The sequence below is a fragment of the Salvia miltiorrhiza genome, chromosome 1 (genome assembly GCF_028751815.1).
Source record: "Salvia miltiorrhiza cultivar Shanhuang (shh) chromosome 1, IMPLAD_Smil_shh, whole genome shotgun sequence".
Taxonomy (NCBI): Eukaryota; Viridiplantae; Streptophyta; class Magnoliopsida; order Lamiales; family Lamiaceae; genus Salvia; species Salvia miltiorrhiza.
The window spans coordinates 24,038,026-24,051,061 of record NC_080387.1 but is presented as its reverse complement, the minus strand read 5'-3'; the positions used below and the strand labels follow the sequence as shown (position 1 = coordinate 24,051,061).

The following is a 13,036-nucleotide window of genomic DNA, read 5'->3' as shown; positions in this document are numbered from 1 at the left end:
CGTCTTTTCTAAGAGTCGCCTCGCCGTTGTCATGCACCGGCACAACGTCGTCGTTGCTCAACCATCTCTTCTTCCTCGGCGAAACAGCAACAACCACTTACAAAAGACACTTTTAATAACAAGAAATGATACTTTTAATGTGTGCAAATAATATTTTTGTATAAAATCAAATGATACTTTGTATAAAAATAAAAGATACTCCCTCCGTCTACGAAAGAACTTCCTAGGAGGGAGTGTCACAAGTTTTAAGAAAAAAGTGTTGAGTGTATTGAGAGTGATAAAAAAATGTTATAATTAATGTTGAGAGTTGTGCAAAAGTGAAAAGTAAGTAATTATAAGTGGTGGGGTATAGTCCAAAAATATGTAGGAAATTTTTTTGTGGACGTCCCAAAAAAAAAAATATGGAGTTCTTTCGTGGACGGAGGAAGTACATTACAAATGACACTTTTAATGCATGCAAATGATAATTTCGAATGACATATATATATATATAAAGCAAGCAAAAAAAAGAATAATTTTTTTTTGGAAAAACCGAACCAGATCAATTCTACAAACTTGTTGTAAGTGTTGTCCATGGGATTCAATCCCACGACCACATGATTAAAAGCAACAACGTCTACCAACCGAGCTAAATACTCTACTACAAATTAAATGCCATTGTTTAACACTTAATTATTTAAATCCTTCCGCACCAGATGTACAGGAGAATATGTCCTAAAAATAATGTATTTAATTTATAAACAAATAACTTTTAATAATAATACTCACTCCAGACATCTTCCTCTCTTTCCATTTTGGTACATCCCCAAAATATTTTCCTAATCTATTTTTGGAAATACTCCCTCCGTTCCACTATAAGTGAGACTCTTTTTATTTTGGGTGTTCCACCATAAGTGATACTCTTTTCTTTTTGGATAAAAGTTTTACCCTTTAAACACTTTTTTATTTTTTCACCTACACATAAAATACACATTTCTTAATTCTTGTGCCAAAAAAGAGTTTCACTTATAATAGGACGGAAGGAGTAATTGTACACACTATTACTCTTACAATCTTCACTTTTTGTGTGACCCTTTTTTTCACTCATTTAATACACAACTAACTTTTATTAAAACCGTGTCACCTTCCCTTAGGAAGATGTTTGGGGGACGGAGAGAGTATAACATACTAAGTGCAGTTTGATAGGCTTTAATATAAGGCTGTATTGTTAAATAATTTGGGGTTATTTATATGTTTGGTACTTCATATTATTAATTAAAAGGGCCAGTGATAAAATAGAGTCTCTTATTTCACTATTTCTTTTTGAAAAACAACCTCATATCATTTTTAAGATAATTCGTCTTAACGATACATTAATTATTTATTTTATTTTTATTAACTAATCCATTTTCAAATATAGATACCAACATGTTCTAAAAAGAATTAATATAATTGAATGGAGTTCGAGAATTAACTCGAACATTGCTGATGAGTGAAGATCCCATCAAAATGAGTAAAATGGCAAAAGCTAACAATCAATCTATCTATATAATAAATGAATGCTCAAGTTGTAAACGTGAATGCGCAAGTGGTATATATATATATATATTGGGAAGGAGAGAAGGGAGAGGTCAAATTTGAGAGGCGAAATTGACTTTGCCACAAAACCATGGAAGATTGAAAATAATACTACTAATATACAATGTTGTTTGTTAAATGCATGGTTTTATGTAGCGTGCATGTGTTGAGCCGCAAATTAATTTTGGGGCTGCCACGTGGAGACCTTATCTCGATGTTTTTGATGAATGGATAGATGTACGGCTAATTTTAGAAGACCAGCCCCACTTGACTTCAACATTTATTTATTGGTCGTATCTTTTCTAGGAGAAGTTAGTTACACACGAATACACCATCATTTAAAATGGGTAACATTTTGTTGAGTGGAGAAATGAGTTTTATAGATGATTGCATCAGTTGCACCAATTGACAAGATTCCACGCATAAATATCCAAAGATAAATCTTCACTTTGGATTTTCCAACTATATATTTCCAAGATCACATTTACACTAGTGAAATACATCATAATGAGTTTGTTTTGTTTTGCAAATCTATGTTTTTTAAGGGGAAGATGTACGATTTTATTACTCAACGTCTCGACGTACAATATTCCTAAGCCAAAGTGGATAATCATGTGTCCACTGGCGAGAATTCTCAACACTACGCGCATACTGCGCCAAGCTATGTGCGGCTTCATTTGCCGATCTATACGTATGATAAACTCCTATTAATAAACTCTCCTGTGCAACCTCCAAAATCTCACGGATGTCACGCGGTAAGAAGTCCGCCTCCTCCGCCGGATTTGCCATTACGATCTCGCCGCAAACATGGAGTCCGTATAGATGTGTATCGGACTAAGTTCACAGTCCACACACAGCACAATACCAGCCACCACTGCCATAACCTCCGCCACCATGGCACTAGACGTAGGTTTGGTCTTCTTGGAGAGGGCCGCACAAATTTGCCCGCTCTCATCTATAACTATTACTCCCATACCAAACACTCGCGCTTCCTCGTCAAAAAGAGCATCGACATTAACTCGAAACTCTCCTCTCTTTGGGCTCTTCCATTTCTTTTTACCCAAGGACAGTCCCATAATCGAGTTCATAGCAAAAGCCGGCTTAGCTCGCTGAAAACTCTCCCATAGTGCCATGCATTCTTGTTCCGAAGGAGCTTTAAACACCTCCCCATCACCATGTTTATGTTTACATTTCGCAACCCAAGTTTGCCATACCATGATAGCCCACACCTCATACTTCTTCGTTGTGAAAATCTCGCGGATAGCCTGCGCAATTTGCATCAGCTCTAAACCTCTTACCTTTTGCAGAATTATCCAATATTTGCTCGCCTTCCACAACTGCTGAACTCCAGAGCAGAACAACAAACTATGTTATGTTGAGTCCCACCTACTTCCGCAGCTACTGCAGCTGCCTTCCACCGGCACATGATGGCCTTGAAGATTGAGTTCCGTCGGGATCAGATTCAGGAAAGCTCTCCAAAAAAACACCCTCGCCTTCAGCGGTATTAAAATATGCCAAATCTATGTTATTCTCTAGCATTGCATATGCTTATAATCTTGCCTCGATCATGCAACATCTTCAATTTTACCAAAGGCTCTTGGACTTTCTTTGAGTTGATTGACTTTTTAATCCAAATCCGAAATTATTGGAAAATTTCTAACTACAATTGGTATTGGGTGCATGCGGCCGGGTCGCCCCACGCCCAAACTCGTGACCCTGACCCGCACCCCAAATTATTACATTTATTTATAGTAATTGTTATTTTTAATAAGCATAAGATATATATTTGTTCGCACAAATACTTATGTAAATATAAGTATTTAATAACCTTCATTCAATATAAAGTATTATATTTTCTAAACCCTATAAACTAAACCATAAAACCTAAACACTAAACCCTAACAGGAGTATTTACTTTTAATAAGCATAAGATATCCATTTTGTCGCACAAATATATACTTATGTTAATATAAATATTACCTTCAATCAATATAAAGCATTATACATATCAATAATTACTTTCCTTACAATAATAATTATTTGATCAAATAATAATATAATTATTTATGTTACTCAAAAGTAATTATATAATCATTGTTATAATAAAAAGTAATAGGAGTAATTGATATGGAGAAATGTAATATTTCAAAAATATTATATTTATTGTAATTATTGTTGTAATAAAAAGTAATGATTATTATTATAAAGAAACGTAATGTTTTTGAAACATTACATTTCTTCAGAATATTGATGTTAACTACTTATATTAACATAAGTATACATTTTGAAACATTATTTTTCATACACATCAATAGTTACTTTTTTATTACGATAATGATTACTTGACCAAACATACAAAATAATAAGATCTAACGAGTAAAATTAATATTACTTTTATACATATCAATGATTACTTTTTCTTACAATAATAATTATTTGATTAAATAACTAAAAGTATAAATTGTCATTAATAAAAATAGTAACAATTATTGTGAACACATGTAATAATCTAGAAACGTTACATTTCATTGTAATAATAATAATTTTTTATTACGACAATAAGTACTTGGCCAAATAGTACAAGCAAGTGAAAATAACATTACTTTTCTTCACATCAATAATTACTTTTATTTACAAAGATTATTACTTAAGCAAATAACTAAAAGTAAAAGTTCGTATGAATAAAAATAAACATTGTTGTAAAGAAATGTAATGTTTCAAAAATATTACATTTCTTTATAGTAATAATTACTTTTTATTACAATAATAATTACTTTTCATTAGAACAATAAGCATAACAAATATAATATTTTTAAAATATTTATTTTGAAATAACTCATAAATAAATAGATAAATATAAAAACAGTAAAAAAGAATAGATAATAAAAAAAATTAAAAGATAAATACAAAAAATAGTAAAAAATTGAGAAATATATAAAAAATCAAAAGAAAAGCAGTGAAAAGAAATAATAAAAAGAAAAAAAATTAAATAATGAAAATATATATATATATATATATGCAAAAAAGAAAAAAAAATAAAATACAAAAAAACTAAAGAAACAGGAAAAGATAAAAAAAACGTAGGAAAAAAAATCGCAAAAATGCAAAAAAGAAAAAAAAAAGAACAAAAAGTAAAAAATCGAAAAAAAAGAAAGAAAAAAAAATCGCAAAAATGCAAAAATGGAAAAAAGAAGGACAAAAAGATTTTTAAAAAAAGTAAAAAATCGCAAAAAATGTAGGTTTCAAACCGCCTACCTCGTGAAATATGGATAATGGCCCGCTGTTGCCATTGCACCAAGTGATGATTTTATATTTATCTATTATAAATAGTCTAATATAATTTATAATGCACGCGGGCCTTAATCTGACTGAAAAGAGTGCGTATTGTATAAAATATAAAATTTTTTAGTCGAGTGATTCTATTCATAGCCCCGAATTTTTCACTGTAACCCTTTATATTTAAAATAATAAAAATATTAATTAGTGTAATGCTTTACCCATATAGCTTCAAATTAAATACTAACAAATTCCTTATTTTAGCCTCAAAAATTAAAAAGCGAAAGAATTATACATTATTGGGCTACTGTCTTCTTCATCCCCAAAAAACACCTCACTATTTACCCTTTGCTAATTGAGAGTTGAGATTGTGGAGAAGTCGTTATCATCAGACATCAGATATTTTCTCAGATTTAAGTTTTAGTACTCAATTCAATAAAATTGGACCAAACAAACCGGGCTTTGGCAGTTTTGGGGCTAAATTCTTTTAGGCCCAAAACTGGGGCAACTCTATTTTGGCAGAACCAGAAGAAGGAATTACACATGCAATCAATCGATTTGAAGAGGGATCCATGGCTTTAACAACTCCTCAAGGTTAGTGTTATACCGCGCCTGCTCAGTTTCTCATTACTTTTTTATTTCCCTTTCTGGATTAATTGTCTTCTCTTCTAATTCTCTATCTCTTGGCTGGCTGCATATTAATACATTAGCTTCACATTTTTTGACTGATTCATTCCTAATCCTAATAATGTTATGAAAAATCCTAGATTTTTTGACTGATTCATTCCTAATCCTAAATGGAGGACCGAGGACTCGGAAGTCTATGCCCTAGATTTTGTGAAGGAGTTTGAGATTTTGGTGCAGGAATATAAGTCGAAACTTTTTCTTTATCCTCCACTGAATTTGCTCTGTGTTGTAGTATATGAATATTCTTTATTAGGTTAGGTTAAGTTGGTGATCTTTCACCCCAAACATGATTATTTTTAGTTTCTTTTGCACCTTGATACAGGGGATACAAACACTTTCTTTGGAAAGCTAATCCTTAAAGCATCAGATTTTCTTCGAGATGGTTGCTCATGTTCCAGATTCTGATGTTGGTTCACACATTGCTACACCTATAGAAAACGAGTAAGGTTGTGATGTGAAACTCCACGTTTTCTAGAAGCGTACCAATGTGCGAGTTGATATTAGCTCCCCCTTCCCCCCAAAAATCGAACTCGGGCTAAGCTTATACTCCAATAATTTATAAGATGTTTTATGAGTTTATAAGTTATCAAAATGTATGAATAATTGGGCTTATAAGCTAGAATGATACTTTTGAGCTAAGGAGAGAGTATCATAGTTAGATAGAAAAATTGAAGAGAAAATGAACTTGGAAGGTTATGTGATGAAAATAATAAACTACATTATAATTATTTTTGTGAAATAATTGTTGTTTATAAGATTATGAAAAAATAAGTTGATGTTGATTTTTTCTTTATTTTTTTATGGTAGCTTAATTTTACCACTAGTAAGTTGTTTAATTTAAGAACTTATTTTGCCAAACATTCTTCAAAAGCTTATAAACATAAGTTGTTTTATAAAGCACTTATAAGTTTGGTCAAACACCCTAAGTCACAATTAATTCCTAAGAATTTGAAATCCTTCGACTCAAGTCAGTTGCTTCCCCTTATGGCCTTACCTGTTCGACAATAATTCCTTCACTGGGTAAGGCCGTAATGGAAAGCAGCCAACTAGAGTCGAAGGTTTTCAATTTCTTTGGAATTAAATGTCAGTTAGTCGTGTTCTTGATAGTTACTTTTGTATAATTTGGATATCAATCTTTCTTCTCAGTTCAGCTATAATTAAGCAACAAAATGTGTATTGCAAGAGTTATGGTGATGGCATATTTTTTCAGTCCGATTATGGTTGCAGCAATGATTGTTCATCGCTCCTACAAATTTTCATAGTTTCTGGGTCTGGATTAAATATCAATTTGTGTTTCTTCACCCCTAGCTCTGAGTTATCAACGTCATCATGATTTTATCTAAAAGTAAAGCATCACAAATGCATAAACAACATCATTTAAACCCTAAATGGAACATCTAAACCCTAAATGGATAATCTAAATCCTAAATGGAACATCTAAACCCCAAATGGATAATCTAAACCCTAAATGGAATATCTAAACCCTAGGGGAAAGTGTGCACTTATGGCACTAATAGTGCATTAAGTGCCATACGTGCAACACAAATACAGATCAGATCAGATCTGCCGATGGCTGAAATCGAAGGAGGCGGAGATTAGATATGCCGATGGAGGAGGCGGCGCAAAGATCAGATCCACCGCTGCCGCCTCATCGATTAGAAAAAACCGACTCCCAAAATCCTGCCTTCCTCACCGGCGGCGTAGTCAGCCTCCGACTCCGCCGTGGTGGCGGACGATCTCACCACTCCGACGCGGCGAAAGCGGCGCTGGCAGATTAAACTCCACTTCGTGAGAGCATTCGACAGAAGGCTTAGAACTTCGCGACGACAATTGAAGGACGGAGGATAGTGGAGCAGCTCGGCGGTTTCACTTCGGAGGCCGTTTGAGTTCAACACGGCGGAAGAGGCAGCCATTGGAGTGCGATGGAAAAGGGGCAAATTAGGCATATCGCCTAATTAATGGCTAAATTTTGATGTTTTAAGATTTGAGGCTAAATTTTGATTTTGTATGCTCAATAGGGCCATTCGACCCTATTGTTTCTATTTTAAATGTCCCAAAATGTAGTCTATTTTTTATTTATTTAAAATGTGTTGAAATATTATTTACTAAATTAATCATATTCAGTGCTTGTAAAAATAATATATAAGGGAAAATAAAATAATAGCTTATAGATTATATTGCTCAAATAATATAAAATACTCATTACGTCTTATAAAAGTATGCACTATTTGTCATTTTGGCACGTATCATAAGAGTGCACTTTCTTTTTTTGAAACTTTTCTTCCATTAATAAAAGTGAGATCATTTTTTCACTAATAGCACACTCACTTAATATTTATTAAAACTTGTACCACCAATATTTATGCATACTTTATAGAATGAAGGTAGTGTATTATTATTTTTTTCACGTGCAAATTAATAGGGGACCAATTTTGTAGGACTTTCTAAGTAATCTAAAGTAGTTCGTACGTACTTGTCACCCCAAACATTAAGGCCGTGTTTGATTAATTGGTTGGGTTAAGGCACTTTAAGCAAACTTGAGCAAATGTAATTGGTTCTGCGGCAGTTAAGGTTAATGGGCCATGCATTTGGTAGTAAATTTCCACTTACATATAAGAGCACTCCCAGCAGAAATCCCAAAATTATGCTCCTATATTTATCTCTAAAGCTTCCCTATTTAATTTTAGGATCTCGATTTTATAAATGCATACACCAGATCTTCTATTTTCTACATAAAAAACAATAATTATGTGTGGGCCCTACTAATTATAAGCTTAAAATAAATTTAGGGTGGGTGTAAATTTAAGATTGAATTTAGGTGGGTGTAAAATTTTTTGTGGGCCCCATCCAATTTAGGGGATCTGCTGGATGCATTTTTTTATCTCATTTTCAATTGTTTTAGCTTAAATTTAGAGTTAGTGGTGCATTTAGGTGATCTGCTGGGAGTGCTCTAAATCGAAGCCCGCTGTTTGATAAATGAGGTTAATGGGTGTGCTGGGTAACAAAATGGCAGAAATATCCTCTTCATATTTTCGTAATACACACCGTACCTTCAAATTTTACTTCCCGCTGAATAGTGAAATTCGGGGGAAAATCTGTGAATTCCAACCGTACCATCCCAAAGAAATTAGCACTACTTAATGAAGACAAATCTTAGCAAAGCGAAATGTTCTTTCCGAAGCAATTTATCCAAAAAAATCAAGGATTAAACATCATTCAGTCGACATACTTACTCCTTCAAAGCTCTAGCTGTTGCGAGTCGAAGGTCCACAATTAACCGGAACCCTTCAAATGGATATGGCGCTGAAAAAAAAAATTCCCGAAATTAAAAAATCCGACAGATATTGCATTTAGATACCGAGAATCAATTTGTTTTGAAATCACCTTCGTAGCGGTTTGGAGGGGATGAACTCAAATGTTCTTTCCGTAGGTTGAGAGAATATTGGATGAGCGGCGGAAGACCAAAAATTCAAATGATTTTGGATTGATTTGGGGGGTACAGTTGTAATTTTTTTTAACAAGGTTTACTATAGCATTGAGATTGCCTAACCAAGGGTCACCCCTAGTAATCTTTATGTGGATGAACAATGTTTTTGGCCCGGGCCGGCCTTCTAGAGCGGGCTTCGCATGAAATCTCAATTGGTTATCAAACACAAAAATAAGCCCAGCTAAGGATGTAATATAGCGAATACTAACTTATCAAACTGGCCCTAACTTGAAGACCCTCAAGAAATATATTGTTTTAAGAAAAGCCCTTCAACTAACAATTGTGTACTACTCATTCCATCTCATTATTTATGGATTGTATATCTTTTTGAGTTGTTCCATATAACATGGTATGTTTTTCTTTTGGACCATAATTAAGACTTAATTAGAGTTCTCAATTCCCTTACAAATCCTAATTCCCATTTCATAGTCCTCTCTCTAATAATTTCTTTGGTGCCTCTCCTCCCCTTAATTTCCTCTTATTCACCGCCTTATTTTTCTCCCAGAGGATTGCGACGAAGACGCCGAGCATGATGGCGTCATCTCGCCGGACTCGATTGCTCTATCCTCATTCCTTTTCTCCTCTACTCTTCTTCGCGGCCTCCCTTTTTCTCTCTTCCTCGACGACGCTACCTATGTGGCTTTGTAGTTCGCAAGCTTCACTTGAAAGTCATCATGCAGCGTTGCTAGATGAGATAACAACTTTGTTGCTTAATAATTGAGGGAAAAATTTTGTGTGTAATTTGATGGAATGCTTATTCAATTTTTTCAATTTTAGTCGAGCTTTGCGTGTGAATTTGATTCAGGAGATGAAGACGCTGAGTTCAGACGACTATCGCGACGAAGACTATTGCGACGAAGATGCTAAGCTCCACTGCTGCGTTTTGCACGAAGATCGGGACTTTATTTGACTACATTAACAAAAATTTAATTACCATTTCAAATTACACCACACATCTCTTAAATACTTGTGTCCAAAATCAACGTGCAACAAATAATGGGGCATAGAAAGTGTTTTTTTTAGCATCCTTCTCCTCTTTTTCATTATCACATAATTCACCTAATTACAATCCTCAAAACAATTTTGCTAGCTCAAAATAGCTTGTGCTTAGAAGAAGTGATAGAAACAGTAGTGGCACCTTAATTTATTATACTTAAATGCTGAAAGATAGAGGAGGTTTCACTGCATAGGTTTGCACTGTGCATATTATCTATATATGAGTGTTCGTATTATGTAAATCGCATATAAGAATTTGTGAAACATTAAATCAAATTAAAGTGTGACGAGGCACGTAGTATAATAAAATTAAGGGTTATGTGTGTGTAAATACACGAATTTTCAGTTTTTTTTAGTTTTTCTCACGTACTTTATTTTTTGAATCTAAATACACGAACTTAGTGTTTTTATGATTTTTCCCATGAATTTTATTTTTTTCTCAAATTAATGCTAACGTGACCGCTAGAGCTGCTGACGTGGAATGACCGCCCTCGGACTATGAACAACACTGTCGAGTTGGGTTTATCGAATAATGAGTTTGCCCTTTTTTTTGAATAATTTGTGTTGTTTATGTAGAGAATATGATGAATTCTATCGATTTATTTTTTTAAGGGTTTTTGTTGTTTCACGCAGTGAGTAGGGAGAATGGCAACGAAAATTGATAGAATAATCAGTTTTAATTTGATCGGAATATTTCGTCATGGGAAAAATTAGAAAAACACTAAGTTCGTGTATTTAAATTCAAAAAATAAAATTCGTGGGAAAAAACTAGAAAATGCTGAAAGTTTGTGTATTTACACGCAAATAACCCTAAAATTAATTAAACTAAAGTGACGCGGGAGATGACGTGTGGCAGCTCACGTGACGGTTGACGTGTGATGGGTTTACGCGGAGAATAGGGCGGGGAGGGGCAAAATTGGAAACTGTGAATTGGCATTGAGCTGTCAAACGCGACGCGCATTCCATTCCCCACTTAGGACACGTGGGGACCACCTCGTGCCGACACCACGCTCTGCGCCCAATGAAATGCATCCTTACAATTTCCAGCTGCTTTTTTTCCTTTTTATTTTTTTCTTCTTCTTTTACATTCTTTCTAGAATATATATTTGAAAATTTGAACTCAACAATTCCTCATATTTAACACGAGCATATTAACAATTACTACATCTCAACTATTTCATTTATATTGATCGATGATATAGTACTGTGATACTATAAATACTTCACGTGCTGCACTATTTCATTTTCTGGTGTGCCGTGAATCATATAAGATTCTCTAGATTTTAACACCTCTATGTAGTACTCCCTCAGTTTTACAAAAGTGTGTAGGAGTATTTATTTTAGTGACAAGAGTTTTAATAAATTATTCCCTTCGTCCCAATAATATTGTCCCTTTTTTTTTGGGCACAGTGATTAAGGAGAGTAAAATTAGAGGAATAAAGGTGATGACCAATCAAATTAAGGACTTGATTAGCACAACTAAATCCAATAAATTAATGATACTAATTAAAGCAATAAGAAAAAACACAACGGATTTATGCAAATTTGAACAACAAATTTCAACAAATCTTTATCCTCTACAACAAATTCTAACAATTTCTTCAACAAATTTCAACAACAGAATAGAAAGAACAAATTTCTACAAAAAAACAAGAACAGAAAAGGCAATCTCACACCTCCCCAATTTCAACACTACATTTCTGTAGATCTACCTCAAATTTCTCAGATCTGCAGAAAAGCCACTCTCCCATTCATCGTCGGAAGGTGGCTCAGTGAAGAAGAAGTGGCATCGTTGTTGTTGGCTGCGGCGCTTGGGAGAAGGGAAAGGCGACGCGAAGGTAGGCTTCTCCTCACCAATAGGTACCGAAGTCAATCGAAAGAGTCGATTTCGGAGCTGGAGGTGCGTTCAACTTCGCCCGTCCCGAACGCTCGTCCGTTGCTTGTTGAGGCAGCGCATGGGGTTACCTGGGCAGACAAACGACGGCGAAGCACGGCGGTCGGCGCGATGGAAAGAGCAAAATAGAGGGAGGATTTTTAGTTTTTAATTTTACATAAAAGAGAAATGAGAATAGGAAAAAGAAAAGGAATAAAGTTAGGGTTTTAACCTGCTACAGGCGGCGGCGGTGGCTCTGGCTCCGACCGTTCGGCCGGAGAAGATGAAGCAGGAGGTAGAACAAGGGGCGTCGGCCGTGGTGTTGAGGAGGCGGCCGTCCAGTTTCTGGCAAAGAGAGAGAGTCCAGAGGGTAGGAGAGAGAGCTCACAAGTGAGAGGATTAATTAGGAGAGAGAGAGAGAGTAGGTTAATAGGTATATAGATGGATTAAGTGAATGCTAAACATATTCTAATTACTACCAAAAGAGGAAATGGGACAATATTATTGGGATAAACCAAAAAGGAAAGTGAGACAAGATTATTGGGACAGAGGGAGTATTAAATAAGTGTATTGAAAATTAAAAAAATGATTTATTTTATTACGTCCTCCATCCTACGAATCTTGACACGTTTGGTTTCGGCACGAGAATTAAGGAGTTATAGATTAGTGTTTTAAGTGTGTAGTTAATAAAGTATAAAAGTGATAAAGAATGAAAGAGAAGGCAATAAAAGTGATAAAGTAGGAGATAAAAGATAATAAAAATGATAAAGTATGAGAGAGAATGTAATAATTATTACCTTATTTAGAAATGTATCAAGATTCGTGGGACGGCCCAAAAAGGAATACGTGTCAAGATTCGTGGGACGGTTGAAGTATAAAATAAAAGTAAAAAATAAAGAGTTAATGATTGGGTAATGTCCAAAAATAGCAAATGCACACTCTTATGAGACGTCTCAAAATATAAATAAGGGCATACTCTTATGAGACGGAGAGAGTATGTAAAAAACAAGTTCTAACATTAACTTTTTTCTCACTAAAATTTTCTCTCTTCAATTTTCTTTAATCTGTTTTGATTTTTTTTTAAATCATCAACTTTGATTCATAAAAAAAATATTCAACATGGATATTAAATTAAAGATAATAACAAGATCTTTAATTTA

At 34.2% G+C, this 13,036-nt stretch overlaps 2 long non-coding RNA genes across 2 annotated transcripts; one reads left to right on the top strand and one right to left on the bottom strand.

The window, feature by feature from the left end:
* Positions 1–5,127: 5,127 nt before the first annotated feature.
* On the top strand, positions 5,128–6,299 carry LOC131007103 (uncharacterized). The gene is made up of 2 exons (XR_009095910.1): positions 5,128–5,427; positions 5,843–6,299. It is a non-coding gene; the product is annotated as an uncharacterized LOC131007103 (long non-coding RNA).
* A 5,188-nt stretch (positions 6,300–11,487) lies between these two features.
* LOC131007102 (uncharacterized) lies at positions 11,488–12,588 on the bottom strand. The gene is made up of 2 exons (XR_009095909.1): positions 12,109–12,588; positions 11,488–11,968 (listed from the first exon to the last, which is right to left on the bottom strand). It is a non-coding gene; the product is annotated as an uncharacterized LOC131007102 (long non-coding RNA).
* Positions 12,589–13,036: the final 448 nt, after the last annotated feature.